At 38.3% G+C, this 12896-nt stretch overlaps 1 pseudogene across 1 annotated transcript; it reads right to left on the reverse strand.

Moving 5' to 3' along the window:
• Positions 1-2918: 2918 nt before the first annotated feature.
• Positions 2919-4247, reverse strand: LOC309863118 (protein lin-9 homolog pseudogene; annotated as a pseudogene). Its single transcript has one exon. The product of its transcript is annotated as a protein lin-9 homolog pseudogene (transcript).
• Between the last annotated feature and the right edge of the window lie 8649 nt (positions 4248-12896).

Consider the following 12896-nt stretch of genomic DNA (forward strand, 5'->3'; position numbering starts at 1 on the left):
TATTGGGCCATGTACCCCTTTGGCCTAATAAGGCAGAGAAATAAAACATTATCCTTATTAGTGGGGAAAGATAATTTAGAGGATTATTCTAGTACAATGGTAAAATGGGTTTGATAACTGAACTTGAAGGTGTTGCAGATTAACTATCAGGTCATGGCAATTGTAGAGTGGCCCAGACCTTTCCAGCAGCTGTTTTTTTCCACTGTAAGAGCTCACTCAACCTGTCCCTGTGGGAGCAAAGCAGATTCTATGTTCTCACAGAACTGTCTCTTCAGAGAATCCCTGAAGTTGTTGAGGTGAGCATGCGCTGTGTTCTTTTCTCAACTGTAACAATCAGATAAATCTCTACACCTCTACTTAAGTGGAGTGAGGGAAGGGGAAAACGAGGACTGGTTACAATATTTGAATGTCCTCAAAACATAAGGGAAAGATCAAGAGTGAGGAAGAAGTTATTCCTTTCTATCCCTGAAGCATTCTCTGTGACCAGAAGATAGCAGAATGACCCATGTTGTGGCACTCAGACACCCCCCAAAGTAATGTGGAGTCCATACTACCTTCATTCCATGGATTAACAAGAAAAACTTGCTACAAAACAAAGTCTAGGCTAAACATCACTAGCAGGGAGAAATTGAGCCTGAGGGCAGAAACAACAATTTGCTGGTTACTTTCATAAGTTTAGTTTACTCATTTGTGAAATGAGCATAATAATAATAATATCTACTCAAATGTTATGAGTATTCAGTGACATAATGTATGTACAAGTACTATAATGGTTCCATGGGGCATAGGTTGAGATGAGTCCTTTGATCCTAGTTCTTATAAAATTATAATGTATTGAGAAAAATGAAAAGAACACATTCTCTGAAAAACCCCACCCAAAACAGAAAACAAATCGGGAGATGTTAGGCTGGGTATTCTCAGTGAACATTGCTTCCCAGCTCAAACTTCCTCACTCAAGTGTGTGAGTTTTTGGCCATGTGCATCCAGGAGGTGGTCTGGCCAGGTTAGGGGAATGACAGAAGGACCCTACTAAGTCTCTTATATTCTGAACACAATCTTTTTCAAACTCTTGCATAATTGTTTTGGATGGTTGTAAACATTGCTTTTAGAAAGACATTTCACTGGACAGAGGACATGAACAGACATTTCTGCAAAGAAGGCTTACAGATGGCCAAAAGATACATGAAAAAGTGCTCCGTATCACTCGGCATCAGGGAAATACAAATCAAACCCACAAAGAAATACCACCTCACACCAGTCAGAATGACTAAAATTAACAAGTCAGGAAATGACAGATGCTGGTGAGGATGCGGAGAAAGGGGAACCCTCCTACACTGTTGGTGGGAATGCAAGCTGGTGCAACCACTCTGGAAAACAGCATGGAGGTTCTTCAAAAAGTTGAAAATAGAGCTACCTTAAGACCTAGCAATTGTACTACTGGGTATTTACCCTAAAGATACAAACGTAGTGATCCGAAGGGGCATGTGCACCCAAATGTTTATAGCAGCAATGTCCGCAATAGCCAAACTCTGGAAAGAACCTAGATGTCCATCAACAGATGAATGGATAAAGAAGATGTGGTATATATAGATATATCTCTATATATCTGTATATCTATATATACAATGGAATACTATGCAGCCATCATAAGAAATGAAATCTTGCCATTTGCGGCAACGTGGATGGAACTAGAGGGTATTATGCTTAGTGAAATAAGTCAGTCGGAGTAAGACAACTATCATATGATCTCCCTGATATGAGGAAGTGGAGATGCAATGGAGAGGATTTGAGGGGGTAGGAAAAGAATAAATGAAACAAGATGGGATTGGGAGGTAACAAACCATAAGAGACTCTTAATGTAACAAAACAAACTGAGGGGGCTGGAGGGAGGGGTGTAGGGAGAGGGTGATGGGGTTATGGACATTGGAGAGGGTATGTGCTATGGTGAGTGCTGTGAAGTGTGTAAACCTGGTGATTCACATACTTGTACCCCTGGGGCTAATAATATATTGTATGTTTATAAAAAAAATTAAAAAATTAAAAAAAAAAGAAAGACATTTCACCTGAATTTGACATTGTATATTCTTTTTTTTTCCCATCAGCTCTTTGAAAAGTTGTGCAAATAAAAAAATATGAAAACAGTGTGTTATCAGTCTTTTTAAGTGAGTCTCATAACAATAGCACTTTTTGCCCTGAATTGATGGGAAAAGCCAGGCTAAATCCACTTGCTGAAACGTAGCATCTTGCAAGTAATATATTTTTCTCCTGTTTCTTCCTTTTCTTTCAACAGCCAAACAAACAAACAAAAGAGTTTCTTTTATAAATTTTGAGAAATTCAAATATTTATGATTATTAAAATGATTTCTAGAGACACATCACTCTTCAGGTATCCATCCACCCCACATACTTGTCTAGGATGTATCTCCCATAGCTGTTCTGTTGCTTCCTCCACAAGTAACTTCCTGCCTCTGGAGGGTGCTCTCTTCCAGAGCCGGGGCGACCGGGGCAGCTAATCCGCTGGCACTGCAGCCCTCAGACCACAGCTCCCCACAGTAGGTACTTGTCTGAGGGCACTGGCCAAAGAAACAGCTGTCTGTGCCTGTTGACTCAATTCATGCACGTTGATAAAGGGTCTGCACACTCTTCCGTGAAAGCATCTTACCTTTAGACAGTATTGGGTGAAAAATACTTGCCAATAATCATGTAACATAAGTGATACTACTGAAGCTGAATCACAGGAAGAAAAATAAACAGATTGCCTGTCAGCAGTGGCGGTTCAAGGAGCATGACATTATGTTCCGGTGTCTTTGCTGGAGATGCACAGTTCCCTTGTTTTCCAGCACGTGGGTCATTTGGTGATGGAAGCTGAGGTGAAGGAACACTAGTGTCCTGTGTGGCTGCAACAAGAAGACTGTTTCTCAGTCTCTGTTGGTGTCCTTAGTGGTGAAGGCCTGCAGGCTTCCCATCTGGTTCAGGCCGTTCTGAATGTGTGAAACATGGATTTCTACATTATTCTGAAAGCAACTGATATTAGAAGCATCTATTGTATTCTTGATATCATTTAATGAATCTGTAAGTGATTTGAACTCAAAGGAATTCAGCTCTCCTTGTTCTGCCAGACACTTAATTTGTAATAAAACAGGAGTGAGCTGTGGATTAAGTCTGTCAGATTTTCATTCTCAACACGGGGCCATCCAGTGGAGGCGCTGGCTGCCAGTCAAGCTCCTGGGCTTCCTCCTCACACCATCATCTCCTATCTCTGGGCTGGTCCACAGCCTGCCCACCCTGGTGTGAGAAGTATTGTTGCACTTCATGCAACACGTTGTTGAGGTCCTTGTTGAGTTGCTCAAGCTCCAGAAGGATGGTTGCATATCTCTGCTGAAATTCAGTGCTGGTGGGCATGGGATAGGATTTCAATTTTTCTGCTTCTGTGTTCATTGCTCTTAATTTTTTGATATGTTCCTTTTTAATCATGAGAATTTTTGACAACTTGGTCACTTGGATAAGGAGTTGTACTGGAAAACCAACTAACATTTCAGTGTTGGAGGCAGAAATCTTACTTCTCCAAGGTGACTGCTAGTACAGGATCATCATCCATAATTGGTGACTGGAGAGGAGGAGTATAATGTAACCGTGGTGGAGTCATAAAGAATCAGGAAGGTCCCTGTTTTTGTCCAAAGGCAGCAACTTGCATTGTCTCATGAGGCTCATTACTAAGAACTTCATAGTCAGGGATGGTATGGGAGCCAAGCCCTGCCCTATCAAAAGTTACTCTATACGTGGCATTAGAAGTATCCACAGCAACTATTTGTCCAGTGAAGAGACCGTCATGAACACCACATAATCAAGCTGTAACTTTGGTTCCAATAATCAGGGGCAAAGGAATTTCATCTGGGAGATCTTCCAACTGGGAAACATCTGCACTTTTGTTTGTTGTGAGAGTCTTATTTTCTGCCATTTCTGTTTTAATGCTGCTCTCTCTTTCTCAAAAAATGCACAAGAACATCTCTTTGGTTTTCCCATAACTCGCCTGATTTTTCTATTCTTGTTAACTTTCATGTTGTTAAATTAGGAAAGTACTCCTCCTGACAGACACAGAAGTCATCATCGCCTTCAAACAGGTACTTATCTATATTTGAGTAGAACCATTCGTATATGCACCATTTATGTGCTTTGTGAAGCTTGGGTAGGTTATGTAATTGGAAACCAAGCTTCTGTGAGGCTTTCTTATCTGATGAGGACGTCATTGCCATCAATTTCAGTGGGGCCATTGTATATTCTATGACATTCTATGTATTCATTCATTGTGTATTCTATGATAATTCTATGATGTATATTCTAATAACATTTATTTTTTTCTAATAAAATTTCTTTTAACCCCTAGTGCTTATTCTAGAAGTAATAAATAATAATAAATAATGTTATTTATTATAAATACTTATGAAATATGTAATAAATAATAAATAATAAAAATAAGCACATGCTTATATGCTTTTAGGAAGTTAAGTGACCTGGATTTAACATCAGATATCCTGGTAAAATTTGTACTAAAATACTAATGCTTTGTCCATAGATTCTATGTAATACTAACTAGACATCCTATACAGTATATATTTTTTCCAACACTACCAAGCAATTAACTCGATTCTGATACTATTTGCCTGGAGATAGTATCAGACACCACAGGTTAAGAGCTCAGTCCTACAAGACTCCCTCTTCTCTGACCCTTCAGATGCCAGTCGCAATTCCAGGTTGTCACCTATGCTTCTGACTGACAAGCTGTAGATCAGAGGTTCCCATGATACTTTCCTTGGGTTCAATTAACTTGATAGAGAGGCTAAAGAAATAAAAGAAACATTTAACTTGCTACAACCAGTTTGTTATAACATGATATGACTCAGGAACAGCTGGGTAGAAGAGATGCATGGGGCAAGGTATCTGAAAAGGGGTATGGAGGGGCGCCTGGGTGGCTCAGTGGGTTAAGCCGCTGCCTTCGGCTCGGGTCATGATCTCAGGGTCCTGGGATCGAGCCCCGCATTGGGCTCTCTGCTCAGCGAGGAGCCTGCTTCCCCCTCTCTCTCTGCCTGCCTCCCTGCCTACTTGTGATCTGTCTCTCCAATGAATAAATAAAATCTTTAAAAAAAAAAATGAAAAGGGGTATGGAGATTCCATGCTCTCTGGGTGTGCAACTCTTTCAGAAGCCCCACCTGTTCACTAATTCAGAAGTTCTCTGAACCCTGTTCTTTTGGGTTTTTATGGAGGTTTTATTGCACAGTCATGACTGAGTAAATCAACAACCATTGGCAAGTGATTCAACTTCCCAGCTCTTCTCCCCTGTCTCCAGAGATCTGGAGGTATGACTAAAAGTTCCAACCCTCTAATCACATGGTTGGTTCCCCTGGCAACCAGCCCTCATCCCTATGTGCCTTCTAAAAGTCACCTCAGGTGACTTAATATAAACTCAGGTGTGGTTAAAAGGGGTTTGTTATGAATATCAACACCTGTGTAGCTCTTATCATTCAGGAAATTTCAAAGGTCTTAAAAGGAACTTTGTGCCAGAAACAGGGATGAAGATCAAATACATATTTATCATAAATCACAATATTACACATCTCATATGCTCAGTTGCATTCATGCAAGAATGTGAAGGTAGTCCAAAGATGCACACTGATGGGAAGAGAACTCTGATTGGCATCCAGGAGGTGCCATGCTATTATCTCAACATTGTTTTCCCTGAAGTATGACTATGATGATGAATGGGGAAGGTAATGCAGGACTTACATCTCGCCAGATGTAATGCTGAATAAATGCCAATTTAAATCATAGCTCCTGAGAATACATAGTGTTGGCTACTCTCTCATACTGCTAGTAGAAGCATAACTTGATTTAAGTATTCTGGAGGACAATTTTGTGATATATATCAAAATGTGTAACTATCATATCTTTGAGACAGAAATTCCACTTCTATGAAATTCTAAGGATGTGTAGACACATAGTTTGTGGTACTTCCCAGCCCATGTCAATAGATACAAGGAAGAGAAGCGTTAAGTGGGGGGACTTCCAGGCTATGATACATCTTCTCTGCATCAAAGATCAATGATAGATAATTTTTAAAGGAGATATCTGAAAGAACACGACTAACTCAAAAACAAGACAGACACCTTCATGGACCACAAAAAGAATAGAAAAACCAAAGTAGTGAAAAAGGATGAAGTTAAATGCTTGCTCGGTTCAAGATCCCAGTATGGCTACAAGGGTAGGAAAGGTGAAGGATTATGGAGAAGAATAGATACAGATTCCTGTCCCTTCTCCACCCCTTATACTGAAGAAGCTTCCTTTTGCAGACAGAATGTAGTAAGCATTCTCGAAGGATAGAGCACTCAAGTGAGAAAGATAGAGTGCATGCATGTATTAAGTAGTCATTTTTGTAATTTATAAACTTTGAATGAGTAGGACTGAAGGTGGTCCCAAAGTTAGTTTCCCATTGTAAACACATGGAATAAGAATATATCTGAGAAAAAGAGACCCAAAAAGTATAGGACATAGGACTTGTAAGGAAAGTAGCCTGGTCATTAGTTATAGGACATCTAGCAATTTCTTAGAAGGAATGGAGTAGAACCTGCTGTATATCTTTTGTAGTTTATGTAATATTAATATTAATAGTAAATTCTCTCATATGTGCATATAGAGATAGAGATATGTGACAATGGGTGTCCTTGGGAAGAAGCACTGTGATGCAGTTGCTGGTGATTTTACAGCTCCCCTGTTTCTCAGGCTGATTACACGAGGTTATGGTTTTGTGCAGTAATCCTGGATCCTTATGTTAAATTGCACTTCTTAACAGATTTGAGTGGATTTTTATTCATTACAAATGAACCTAAGCAGATTTGAGTGGATTTTTGTTCATTACAACAAAAGCGGCCTTGACTAAGTCAGGAAATAATGGATTGGAACCCAAATTTTATGTAAGAGGATATTTACTGAAGAACTATGTGTAATAGTGGGGAACTGGAAACAATCTAAGCACACCAAATGGGGCAAAGTTAAGAAAATGGTGTGGTCATACACTGGAATGGCATTCAGCCATTAGAAAGCATATTTTTAGGGACATGAAAGATTGAGCAAATGTATATGACATGTTATGTAGGAGGGAAGAACCTTATGTTCCTCTGATGTCCTGCTTCCTCAGAGACTGTAATTTCTATTTCATCTTACATCTTGCCATTTCCGTTAATTTTCTTAAAACACAACTCAAATATGCATTCATGTAGGTGAGACTTTTTAAACTTCCAGGGGTCTAACGGGGTTATATTCTGGGGTAGAAAGGGGTTTGCAGCCTAGGCTAGCAAGACACAACGGGGCAACAATGTAAGCGTGAATAGTAGACATTCTTGTTCTTCAGTGTGTCTCAGGAATTCCCAATGCTGGGAACTTCTCAGGGGTATTGCTGTTCCAGGTCCTGGTGTTATCCTATCCAGATGGAAACTTTCCCTTTCTCATCAGCCTCCTTTTATTCTCTCTTGCTCCTGGATCCTTCACTCCTCTCTTAAGCTGCTACATTGCCCAGGGAATCTCAGAATTCTTTTACTTTTTATGCAAAGGAATAAAATTTTTCATTTTTCTGCTTTCCGTACTATAAACTGGGGGGTCATCACTTCACAGTGAAATAATCCATTAAGGAGCAAAAATAGTTCTCTTCTCTAAGAAAACCTCTACTTCCATCTTTCAAATAAGATCTCTGGTCTCTTTAATATCCACACCTGTCATCCCCCTGGGCCCCTCAGAAAAAAAACTGAAGATGTAAACAAAAATAAAATAGGGTTTATCTTTGAATGGTGAGGATTATTTCTCTTCTTTATTCCTTTTCTGTCTCTAAATTTCCATTGTGTGTGTGTGTGTGTGTGTGTGTGTGTGTGTGTGTGTATCTCTTTTAAAAATTCAGGAACAAAAGTATGAAAATTACAATTCTGGAAGTGCATCGAGTGGGCAAGTTGATGAACAAAAGCTTCAAATAAGAGCTTAAAGATATATAAAAGCATGTCTTGCTCTCACAGTGGTTCTACTTGGGTATATCTGGTCTCCTCCATGTGGTGACTTAGGAACCTATCTCGTGGCTCTGCCATTTTCTAGGGTCTTGGATTCCTGTACTGAATCTAGCCAGAAGAGAGGAGAAGTAAGTGGTAGAAAATTTTTAGGGACCAGGCCCTAAAGTGTCATATTTCACTTCTACTTACGTATTGTTGGGAAATGAAGTCTAGCTGTAGGGTCAAGAAACTGAAAAAAAAAAAAAAAAAAGAGGTTTATTGAACAGATAAACAGCATATTGAAGGGGAATTATCTTAGGCTTTAGACACAGACCTAAGTCTGAGTCTCAGCTCCTCTAGTAAGGTAATAGATTACATTTTAGAGTTTGGAATTAAATAATCAACATTGAAGAAAAACTAACTGGGGAACTGTTAGTACATGACACTCACTGTTTTACGTGCAGTTAACAAAGAGGTGAAAAAAATTTTCTCCCTGAAAGAAGAGTGGTAGTGTAGTAAGTAGAAGAGCACATATTTCTCTCCTCTGAATGTGAAAATATTGCAGTACAGTGGAGTAAGTGAACAATAGATGCCTGTGTCAAGACACATTGATACGTGTGACCAATCCGGTGAAAGAGGCACCTGGGTGGCTCAGATGATTAAGCGTCTGCCTTTGGCTCAGGTCATGATCTCCAGGTCCTGGGATTCGCCCCATGTCGGGGTCCCAGCTCAGTGAGGGATCTGCTTCTCTCTCTCCTCTGCTCCTCCTCATGCCTGCGCTTTCTCTGTCTCTTTCAAATGAATAAGTAAAATGTTAAAAAGGAAATCCAATGACCCTGAAAACTTCTCAGAGGAGGTTTCTTATTAACTTGAACTTGAAGGACACATGGGTGCTCATCAAGGAAGTGGTGTTTGAGGAAGAGCATTTCTTCCTAAGGAAAAGCATGTGAGTCATGGGAGGTGAAAAAGATTATGATCAGGAACCTCTGAATAAAACAAATCAAAGGAAGAAAAACAAAACATTCCATTGTATGTGTGAGCCAGCCAAATCTCAAATAATAAATACCCTGAAAAGTTCATCTTTGAGGGGATGAATCATTTCTCCTTTGGGGTCATGGGGATGATAAGCATTCAGGGAAGGAGGAAACAGTCACAAATGAGGTCAAGGAACACTGAAAGAGTGCACATTACCTTTCTGGATAAGTTAGTATTGTATTCTCTTATACCTTAAGAATGTTGGGGCCTTACCAAGAAATGTCACCATGATATTTTGTTTGTTTTTGAGAGGGGTGGGTTTTTTTAAAGTAACAAATTACTTAGTCTTTCTCTGGGATATGAAATATAAAAAGGGGCATCTGGGTGGTTCAGTTGGTTAAGCGTCTGCCTTCAGCTCAGGTCATGATCTCAGGGTCCTGGGATCGAGCCCTGAATTGGACTCCCTGCTCAGTGGGGAGTTTGCTTCTCCCTCTGCCTCGCCTCACCGCCCCCCCCCCCGATAAATAAATAAAATCTTAAAAAAAGAGAGAGAGAAATGTGAATGGGATTATCCACACAACAAAAAACAGGTTGGGTGAGTTTGTGAGGTAAGTTATGCGGTGTGTTTACTTAAAAAACCTACACTCTTTTTTTGACCATGTGGGTAATAAAAACAATACTCTTTTTTTTTTTTTAAAGATTTTATTTATTTATTTGACAGAGAGAGAGAGAGAGAGAGAGAGAGAGAACAAGCAGGGGGAGGAGCAGAGGGACAGGGAGAAGAAGGCTCCCCACTGAGCAGGGAGCCAGATGCCGGACTTTATCCCAGGTCACTCAGCTGAGTGACTCAGGCACCCTAAAAACATACTCTTAATAAATCTCAACTTTGGTGCATTCATAGAGTGTGTATTTATATTTATTTAAAATTCAAGCCATGTTGAATTTCCAGGGCTATGTCCTAGATCAAGTAGATTTTTCCTCTTGTTCCAGTGAGTCCACATGAGGTATTGAGTGAGGGCCATGGATCATGCTTAGTGTGTCAATCAATTTCCCTTTCAACACCAAAGATTAACTTTGAAGCTTTTGAGAAACCATCTGTTAATGAGTAATCAATATGTATAGGGAAAAAAGAGATGAAAACACAAAGCCGTAATAATCATGTTGGCCTCAAATGTACATCGTTTCTGGTACTCATATACGTACTAAAGCTCTGATGTCGTTCTACTTTTCCTCTCAACAACCTTTCTGTCTGCTAATTATTAAAGTGCTAAAGCCTTGTGTTGTCTGTACCTATTCAGCAAGATTCTAATTTTGAAACACATTGATTACCATGGATGTGGATAGATTTAGTTTGTTTAGGACTCAACTTTTTTTTTTTTAAGATATATTTATTTATTTTAGAGAGTGAGAGAGCTTGGGCACATGCAAGTGTGGGAGGGGCAGAGGAAGAGAATCTCAAGTGGACTCCGTGCTGAGTGTAGAGTCTGTATGGGGCTTGATCTTTTGACCCTGAGATCATGACCTGAGCGGAAGTCAAGAGTCTGATGCTTAACCCACTGAACTACCCAGGTACTCTTCAATTACCTTTTTTGCAGGTAGGATAAAATATTTATGCAACAGATATTTTTTGTTAATGAATATTAGCTAAGAGTCAAGTTGTATTTTGAATTCTATGAAGTTGGAGGAAGCTCTTTAGATGTTCTGGGATTCTGTTTCTGTTTTTCATATGTAAAAGATGCATTTTAAGATCCATTTCAACTTGGTTTTGCTTAAACTGTTCTACTTTTTCCTTAAGGGGTGTGAAAAGTCATGTCACATTCAGCATAATCGTTAGTATTAGGGTCCCCCCCATAATGTTAACAGTAGTTATATGAAATTGGTAAAATTATAAGAACTTTTTGCCTATCTGAATTTTCTAAGTGGTATATGCCTAACATCTATTTTATGAGATTTAAAAAATGGCAAAATATATACAACATACAATTTACCATTTAATCATTTTTCAGTGTACTATTCAGTGACATTACGTACACTCATATTGTTGTGCAACCATCACCACCATCCATCCCTGGAACTTTCTTATCTTCCAAATTGAAACTTTGTATCCATTAAACAACAGCTCCTTCGTCTCCTCTCCCCGTCCCTAGCATCTGTCATTCTATCCCCTGTTTCTGTGAATCTGCCTACTCTAGATACCTCATATAAATGGAATCATTTATCCTTGTCCCTTTGCAACCAACTTATTTCACTTACCACTTCTTTAAATTTCATCCATGTTGTAGCATGTCTCATAATTTCATTCCTTTTTAAGTGTGAATGATATTCCATTGAATGAATGTGTCCCTTTTTTTAAATCTATGCATTTGTTGATGGATATTTGGGTCTTTCTATCTTTCAACTATTGTGAATAATGTCATTTGAGTATTGCTGTACGTTGGTGTGTAAATATCTTTGAGTTTTTGTTTTCAATTATTTTTTATATGCCCAATTTTAGAATTGGAATTCCTGAACTATATGGCAATTTTATGTTTAACTTATTTTTGAGGAATCACCATACAGTATTAGTTTTGCACATCAACATATACTGTCTGGTTTCACTCTTCAAAGAAGACTCTTGTTTGACATAAGCTAGGAGTTTCAAGGCAAGTTGAGGTGGTACCTTTGTTAGTAAGTTAATGGTCTATAGCTATCACTAGAAAGGGTGTGCTCCAGTGCTCTGAGCTTATTTTGATGTTGACTTCACCACAATGTGTCTTTAAAGACACATCTATGCATACACCATAATTTAAATCCACATTTTGGGCTTATATGCTAACTATGAGAAACATTAATAGTTCCAACTTCATTTTCCTTTCCTTGGCTATGCATCTCTTTGTGTTAATAACCACTTACAAACTCTTTAATTCCCTAAATGTTTATAAGCCAAATATTTTGCTGAGGTATGTCTCTTTCTTACAGTTAGCATTGTTGCTAAATATCATCAGGAAGCCTTAGTAAATATCAGTCCTTTGGACACAAAACTTAACAAGAATTTAACACAATGAGGACTTAACCTATGAGGACTTAAAAAGAGGACTCTATTTTGCTTAGTAGCATTACTTTTAATATAGTAACACATAATTGAACTCTTTATCTATAGGCCAGCTACATATGTTTAGCTAAATGTTTTCCTTAGGGTTTATATTATTATTAGTTTAGACATCTGTCTATGTGATCATGTCTGTAGAACTAGAAATACCAGCTAAAACTTATCTCAGGAATTTAACTTAAATTTATTCTATGGTAGAACTCTTGGAGGACCAACTAAGCCTACTACTTTGTATTCATGTAAGAAAATAAATAAATAATAAAGGAATACATTTTCTCTGATAGCAGTTTTATTTTGGTAAATTCATAATACAACATTTTTAAAGAATTATTTTGTCATCCTTTATTTTAGACAAATCCAAGGCAGATACTTTGATGGACAATGCATTATAGGAATAGAAGAGTATTGAAAAAGACAAAATTTAAACCTCTATGGGAAAGAACCAAAATCATATCTTCTGGAAAAAAAGCACATGTAAAATCAATGAAAAATTAATTATTGATAGATTATTAAAATTTCTCACTAAAAATAGATAATCAATTATCATATTTTTATACCACATTCATCACCTTTTCATTAGGCGACTTAAATGGTATCAAAGTCCTAACTTCAATGTGAAATTGAAGTTGGGCTGGCTAATCTTCCTTCTGTCAAAGAAAACTTTTTCTCTGGCATATTGAAGTAGTCATATTCAGGAATGAAGATCACTGTGGATGTATGATCTATTACATAGTATATTGCCTTGAAACAAATCAATAGGCCAAATTAACATTTGTCACATAGGCATTTAATAAATGGGAGAGATTTCA

The sequence above is a fragment of the Mustela nivalis genome (assembly GCF_964662115.1).
Source record: "Mustela nivalis genome assembly, chromosome: 4".
NCBI lineage: Eukaryota > Metazoa > Chordata > Mammalia > Carnivora > Mustelidae > Mustela > Mustela nivalis.